The 7,666-nt window shown below is 47.4% G+C and overlaps 1 long non-coding RNA gene across 2 annotated transcripts; it reads right to left on the bottom strand.

Annotated features, from left to right (window-relative positions):
* Window positions 1-5,336: 5,336 nt before the first annotated feature.
* LOC115289473 lies at window positions 5,337-7,269 on the bottom strand. Of its 2 annotated transcripts, none has more exons than XR_003907647.1 (2): window positions 6,472-7,269; window positions 5,337-5,489 (listed from the first exon to the last, which is right to left on the bottom strand). It is a non-coding gene; the product is annotated as an uncharacterized LOC115289473 (long non-coding RNA). The 2 variants fall into 2 exon arrangements; XR_003907646.1 differs by lacking the exon at window positions 5,337-5,489 and adding an exon at window positions 5,543-6,143.
* Window positions 7,270-7,666: the final 397 nt, after the last annotated feature.

The raw sequence follows: 7,666 nt of genomic DNA, 5'->3' as shown, positions 1-7,666 counted from the left end.
TAACAGTGTAAGAGGGTGCCCATCTCTCCACACCCTCTCCAACATCTATAGTCTCTTGCTTTGTTCATTTTAGCCACTCTGACTAAGCCACTTTAAAAAAGGTGGAGTCCCTGGGTGACTTAGTCAGTTAAGCGTTGGCTAAGGCTCAGGTCATGATCTCACAGTTGGTGGGTTCAAGCCCCGTGTTGGGCTCTGTGCTGACAGCTAGCTCAGAGCCTGGAGCATGCTTCAGATTCTGTATCTCCCTCTCTCTCTGCCCCTCCCCTGCTCGTGCTGTCTCTCTCTGTCTCTCAAAAATAAAAATAAAAAAACATTAAAAAAAAAAAAAAGAGGGCATCTGGGTGGCTCAGTCAGTTAAGTGTCTGACTTGAGCGCAGGTCGTGATCTCACAATTTGTGGGTTTGAGCCCCATGTCGGGCTCTATGCTGACAGCTCAGAGCCTGGAGCCTGTTTCAGATTCTGTGTCTCCCTGTTTCTCTGCCCCTCCTCCACTCATGCTCTGTTTCTGTCTCAATAATAAATAAACATTAAAAAATTTAAAAAAAGAGGGGCGCCTGGGTGACTCAGTCGGTTAAGCCTCTGACTTCGGCTCAGGTCTGAACTCACGGTTGTGGGTTCAAGCCCCGCGCCAGGCTCTGTGCTGACAGCTAGCTCAGACCCTGGAGCCTGCTTCCGGTTCTGTGTCTCCTTCTCTCTCTCTCTGCCTCTCCCCCTCTCATGCTCTGTCTCTCTCTCTCTCTCTGTATCAAAAATAAGTAAAACATTAAAAAAAAATTTTAAAAAATTAAAAAAAAGAGAGACAGAGGAGAGAGGATTGGTTATTGCCACAGATTGTTTGCCAAAAACATTGGTAAGTGCTCAGGACAGCAGGTCATTCTCTTGCTCTGGCTCTGGTCTCCCTCCCAGCTTCTTGCTAGATTTCCCAAAGGGAAGTTGCAAAAGAGGGTTTGGAGGGGTTATGGGGAATAGCAGTTTTTCTCTGGGGCCCACACACTTTGGCTGGCTGCCTTACAACCCCATGCTCTGATTTTTAAATGGGAACAGTGGGCCCTTGGGGTGTGCCTAATGCCTCATTAGAACCACAGGTTAGCTTGCAGAGCGTTACCTGCATTACGATTTCCACTGAAAATTCATGAGTAAACGTTACAGAACTGCATGCAGAAGTTGGAGGCCTGTAAGGATATTGTCCAGGTCTGGCAACATCGGAGAGTGGACCTGGGGAGTTCACCCCATCCCCACCCCCACTCCCGGTGGGTCTTGGCTATATCAGCCAACATCTGCAGTAGTTTGGTTGCATCACCTTCTACACTGATGTTTTCACGGTGTATAAATTTACCCCGTCTATCTGCCAAAGGGAATGGCCCCTACCATTGATTTCTTGCCTCTGGGTGCTTCTTGATCTAGTGCTGTTTTCCATTCTAAGCTGTCATATAGAGAAATTGGAAGTGGGGGAGTGGAGAGAAAGGCAGGAGATTCTGTAAGCATCAAATGTGTTCATTGAGTGGAGGTGGAAACAGTGAACCTGACAGTTATCAGAAGCTGGAGTAATTTTCCATAACCTTTGCTCGTTAATGTCCTGATTGGGGTTAATGAATTCAAGGGAGGCAGAGAGAGTGGCGCATGAGGGGAAGGAAAGGAGGAATGATCAGAAGCTGGCAATAGCTCAGCGATGGGGTGTGAAGGGAAGGCACGATTTGTTGACAACCCTGAGATGATAAGCGTCCCCAGAGAGACAGAGAAGTGGGGCAGAGAGAATGAGATTTGTCTCCTCTGACAAATTTGAGGCACTGCCGGGACATCTAAATGGAGCAACCTAAGAGCGCAGGAAATCCAGGCTGGAACACCTGTGAAAGCCGAGACACCTACAGGGGCAATTGTCATTTTCAGGCAAATAGGAGGCTTGGGGGTTTTCTCACCGAATGGTGCCTGGCTGTTGCAAGCGGTGGGTGGTAGAAAAAGAGGAGAGGGACGAGTATGTGCCAGGGAAGGTAGCAGAGGCTGTGCTGTGTAGCTGACCCACAGTGACAGACCTCCCAAGGGCACCAAGTGTGCACTGCACAGCCCCATGGGCATCTGGTCCCATTGCAGCCAGCAAAGATCTCATATTTCTTATGACGATTTTCTGGCAGATGACAGCAAAGTGTCTCGAGGAAGCTGTGACTTTCTGATTTGTGCAAAGGTACTGACTGTATGAGCTAGCAGAGGCACTGGGGTGCTTTTTAGTTTATTTTTTATAAGTCTTGCAAATTTTCCAGTCCCTTCCGATCTTGCGGCCTTATGTGAGGAATCAGTCAAAGACCCTATGCTATAATTATTTTGTAAACTGGACACTTTAATGTTGGCACATAGCTTCTTGCATATGCTATGTGTGTGATTGTGGGACACGCCAGAAGGGTGTTGTACAAATTTCATGGAATACCATTTAGCATATAATATACCTCAAGAGCCAAAAACATGTTTCTTCCCCTTATCTGATAATTCTATTTCCAGGAATCAACATCAAAGGAAGAATCAGAGAAGAGTAAAGAAATAGGTTCATGATCTAGGGTATTTTTTCTTACAGTATCATCTATCATTAAAAATATGCGAGGGGTTCCTGGGTGGCTTAGTCGGTTGAGCATCTGATTTCGGCTCAGGTCATGATCTCTTGGTTTGTGATTTCAAGCCCTGCATCAGGCTCTGTCCTGGGATTTTCTCTCTCTCTCTCTCTCTCTCTCTCTCTCTCCCCCCCTACCCCATTTGCTCCTCTCTCTCTCTCAGAATAAATAAACTAACTTAAAAAAATAAACATGATCATCTGAAGACATGATATAAATATGCCTACATACATATACATATATACATAATCATTCTGTTTCCAAGAAAGTTAAACCCCAAGAGTTCATACATTTCCAGTCTCCTATCCAATGACTCCTTTCTTCAGGTTTTATCCACCACAGGGTCAAGAGACTTCTAGGAAAGGGAGACACTGTAAATAAGGCCACAGCTCTTTGCTCAGGTAAATTACTGTTAAAATTTAAATGTTTTGCCACTCCTTGTGAGTCTGTAACTATTTCAAAATAAAAAGTGAAAAGAAGTTACATGAGAAGGGTAAACATTAGGAGCCAGGGGATTATGTAGATTCAGGGCACCAGTTACAACCATGCTGCCATCCCCAGGAATGTACCTAGAGGTCAAGGAAGATACTGGTGGTGGAGGGTAATGGGCTTGGAAGTAGAAGGTGGAGACCATAAAGAGACACTGAAAGAGAAAACCTAAGGTTCCACTTTTCCACCACAAGACAAAGGAAGCAACACTTGTATTTCTTTGAACACTTTCTGGGCGTGTTTGGCGGGGAGGGGCAGTGCTTGAGTTGGTTGTGTGGGGTTATGTTTTGTTTTGTTGTTTACTGTTAGATGACTAGGTGTAGATGCCTGTCCGTGGCCTTGCCACTGAATTCCAGTGTAGACACTCGAGGTCCTCTGTTCCTTTCCTCACCCACTGACTTGCCCAATGCCCAGTGCTGAATCAGGTCAAACAAGTGTAACAACTCTCGGGGATGTTCTGAGGGATCAGGTGTGCAGCCAGCGAAAGAGTCTTTACGTTCCCGTGTGGATTCATTCGCCAGTGTCTGCTTGGGCCACAAGCCACTGCTGGGTGAGGAAAATGACCTCAGTGACCAGATGCTGAGCAGAAGGCATTGCCCACGGGACAATGTTGCTTCACGGTTTCCGCCTGCCCTCGATGCTGTAGCTAGACCAGACCTTTTCTTGGCAAGATTCTCCACCAGTCAAAACTTGGAAGAAACAAGCATTTCTGTTCAGGGAGCCTTGGCTACTTGCACGAGGCTTTAGGAGCACAAAAGCTGGTCCCACACAGCGAGCGGTTGCCCAGCACACAGCTCTGAATGGAGCCCTTGGCAAAGCCTTTTTGCTTCGTCCTGTAACTCGAGCTCAGGCTCCCTTTCTGGCAAGGACACTGTGGAAAATTCCCCGGACGTAGAGAGTTGGCTCTATTTCCTACCAATTCTACGAAGTTCTTTCTCTGTGTTGGTAAAAGTGGAGCAGCCTAAACATCTTCAGATCACTGGGATCTAAAACAAAGAGTCCCTGGGGCAATCATGACAAGAAACAGGGCCCCGCTTTTCAGTACGGAGCTTTCAGACTTTACAATAAATCTGGCATCAAAGGTTTGCTCACAGTGACTGCTTCAACTCGGGGCCTGCTGGGACTTCAGTGGGGCCCCAAATATTTTTAATTTCTTGGCAAAGCTGTTCAAGACCGTGTGACCTTTATTTTGTCATCTGGAATAATAGGCAGACAGCTACTAGTTTTATAGAGAAATAAAGCTGGAGTGAATCAAACAGCCGGGGGTGGGGGGTGCACAGCTTCAACGCTGACAGAGGACTTGGAATCAATTCTGCCAACGTGTAACCTTAGGGGAAATTCTGTATTTTCTTCAAATCCTACTTCTTCATCTAAAAAGCAGTAAAAACGCAATCCCTGTGTGAAAAGGTCAACGTGAGGATGACTGAATAAACATGCAAGGTGCTCAGGAGGCATTCCAAGATTCTTAGCCTTCCTTCTCTCTTCTCCTGATCTCCATCCCCTTCTCTTCTCTCTAGAGCTATGATTTTCCAACTGTTTCAAACTGATTTTCAAACAGTTTCAAACTGGGACTATTTTTATTTCGTTATCTATCTATCTATCTATCTATCTATCTATTTAAATGTTTATTTATTTAGAGAGTGAGACAGTGTGAGTGGGGGAGGGGCAGAGAGAGGAGACCTGAGCTGAAATCAAATGTCAGACGATTAACTGACTGAACCACCCACCCAGGCGCCCCACTGCTGGAACTTTTTAATTAATTTTTATTTTTTTATAGTTAATTTTGAGACAGAGAGAGACAGAGCACGAGTGGGAGAGGGGCAGAGACAGAATCTGAAACAGGCTCCAGGCTCTGAGCTGTCAGCATAGAACCTTGAACCCACGAACCGCGAGATCATGACCTGAGCCGAAGTCGGACGGACGCCTAACTGACTGAGCCACCCAGGCATCCCTGAAACTTTTAAAAAATTCAGATAAATGTGTATGTAGAAGCCCAACATAGAAAACATAAAAATCCCAAGTTGCTACCAAGGAACATCTTTGTCTCCCTGTCCTCCTTGGTAGAAGCTTCCTGCAATTTCAGTGCCACCGGATGGCCTTTCTTTGCTGGGAGACTCTGGGGAATAGGGGCACCGTTGATTGCTGTCCCCCTGCACTGCTGCCCACCTTTCCCAGATCCTAAAAATGGAAATCTTCCCATGCAGGGCTCTGGTGTGTTTTGGGTTTAAATGAAAACACTTTGGGTCAGAGTTCTTTCTATTCTGGTGGGTTTTTTTCTGAGGAACTCACTTTTCCAAGGAACAGTGGGACTAACAGCCTGAGAACTCTTGCTGAGCCTGAGGCGTGACTGCACTCATTCAGGAGGAGCTGGACTCGGGCAGCGTGGGTTCTTGTTTTGTGCTCCTGCATCAGAAACAGATACTTGGTATGCACAGCCCTTTCTTTACTCAAATTGGTGTGCTTACCGGGGTTTTATTGGGAAGATGAAAAGACATAGAATTAGGCACGTTGGTGCAAGAAGAGGGTCACAGGGCCAATCACAAGACACTTGGCTGTGAACTAAGTTCTAGTGTGAACTGGCCTCTGTGTGCGCCTCTATCTCAGGGCGTTGGCTCTCTGCGAGGCTGTTCCTGCAGGGACTGGCCCCAGAGTGTGCCCAGCTGGGCAGGGAAGCCCCAGGGCACTGAGGGCTCCAACAAGTATGCCCCACAGCACCAGCATGACTTGCTCCATCTCTGCCTTCTTCTCCAGTTGGCCACCATTTCCTTTCCTGTGCCATCAGGAGGCTCATGAGAAGGGGTGCATTCCTCTCTCCCAAGGAGGCGGAACATTTGAGAGCTGGGAAAAGGGCTTCTTTTCCTTTCTGTGTCTCTGATTACAGACCGCGGGGTCTGGAGGACGAGGACGGGCTGGAGGCCTGCCTGAGCTGGAGTGTACGGTACTGCTTTCCAGACTTTAGTCATCAGTAAACAGGGCTATTATGCTCGGGGTCTGATGTGCTCTCTCTTCTGCTGGGTCGCCTGTGGTTGCCATGGATATGGCTTTGTCTTTGGAGGCCTATAACCAAGGAGGATTTAAGTAAATCCTCATGGGTCAATATTACCATATCCCACCCCACCGCACTGACCCCTCCCAAAAAAAGAGAGAGAAAGAAAAAGAGAAAATAAGGCCACACTTAAACAACTCCAAGAAATCCTTAAACAGTTCTGCACTCATCACCAAAACAGCAACAGAAACCCCAGGCTTTAACTGCTGGAACTTCAAGGGCACACATTTTTAAAAAGTACTCAGAATTAGAAAGATGAGGTCCATTAACATCTCTGATTGCAGCAAGTGTAAAATGATGGTATTTCCCAGCCAAATGTTTTGGACAGTATAGAGTTACCTTTTGTGTTCTTGCCAGTGCTTCATTTTTAGAATGCTCCTTGATTTGCCGTTTCTAAGATGTGTCATATTCCAGCATATAAACGACCCTGTGTTTCAAGCAAACAGTAGTTTCTGACCACAGAGGATTTGAGGATGTTTAGTAATGGCTGTGGAAGATAGGTAGGTTGATTTAAGAAGGCTGAAAAAGGAAACAACACTGGGTCCTGAGCAGTGACCAAGGAGCTCCAGTGTCTTTGTTTAAAAACACATGCACACTCCTCTGAAATTGCTCACAAGTCACCCCAGAGAAAGGTGCTGTCACCTGGTAAAGCAGAGGTCAGAGGCTGAGAGCCCTTGTGCGGCCTTCATGCCTTGGTTCTTTGCTCAAGAGTTACATCCTTTTTAATGGGCTGCCCTTTATGTGTGTTTGTGTGTGTGTGTTTCCCAGGACTGCATGGCTCAGGCAGAGAGTCAGGCTCGTGGATGCTGGGATGAGGTGCCAGCCTGAGGTGCCCTTAGTGCAGAAAGGGCTGCTTCCGTAGCAGTGTTCATGCTGGCGTCAGCAAGTGCCCCCTTCCCTCTTGGCAACAGCCTGAAGTTTTGTCACCCATCCTACTGGCTTCCCTGTTCATTGGCATTGGCAGCAAGACATTTCCAATGAAGAAGCTGAGTCTGAGCTGCAGTGACCCAGCGATCTCTTCCACTGAAGTGGGAAAAAGTGGTGTTATTTCCTCTCTGTGGGCTTGAGTTTTCACATGTTTGTGTTAAACTCCAGATTAATCCTCAGCCTCTCTTTGCTTGCCTTCTGAAGCTGTCCTCAGTCCCTGCCTACGGTGTTACCTGGCAACCATTGGAACTTCCTGAGTGGAGGATTATGACACTCATGCTTTGACGCCAAGTGACCTGGTGCAAAGCCCCCTGTGATTGTCAGGAACAGAGAAGGTGATAATGCTGCTGGCTGGTGGCCATCAGGGTCAGTGCCGGCCCATCTGGACAAAGAAGGGAAGCTCATGCCTGAGCTGCCTCTGGAGGGGGCTGGGAGAAGTGGCCTGCTTCCTACACAGGTGTGAGTTGACTCCCACCTTGCCCTCATGCTGCCAAGAGCTGCCTGGGAGGCTGAGGCCAAGTTCTAGAGTGGTGGGTCAGCAAACAGAGGCCCAGCTTCTGGGTTGATGAGGTCTGTTGGCAGGGGTGTCTGGGAGGTCTAACACAAC

Source organism: Suricata suricatta, chromosome 4 (assembly GCF_006229205.1).
Source record: "Suricata suricatta isolate VVHF042 chromosome 4, meerkat_22Aug2017_6uvM2_HiC, whole genome shotgun sequence".
In the NCBI taxonomy this organism is placed as follows: domain Eukaryota; kingdom Metazoa; phylum Chordata; class Mammalia; order Carnivora; family Herpestidae; genus Suricata; species Suricata suricatta.
The sequence above is the reverse complement of the archived record's forward strand: the minus strand, read 5'-3'. Positions and strand labels throughout refer to the sequence as shown.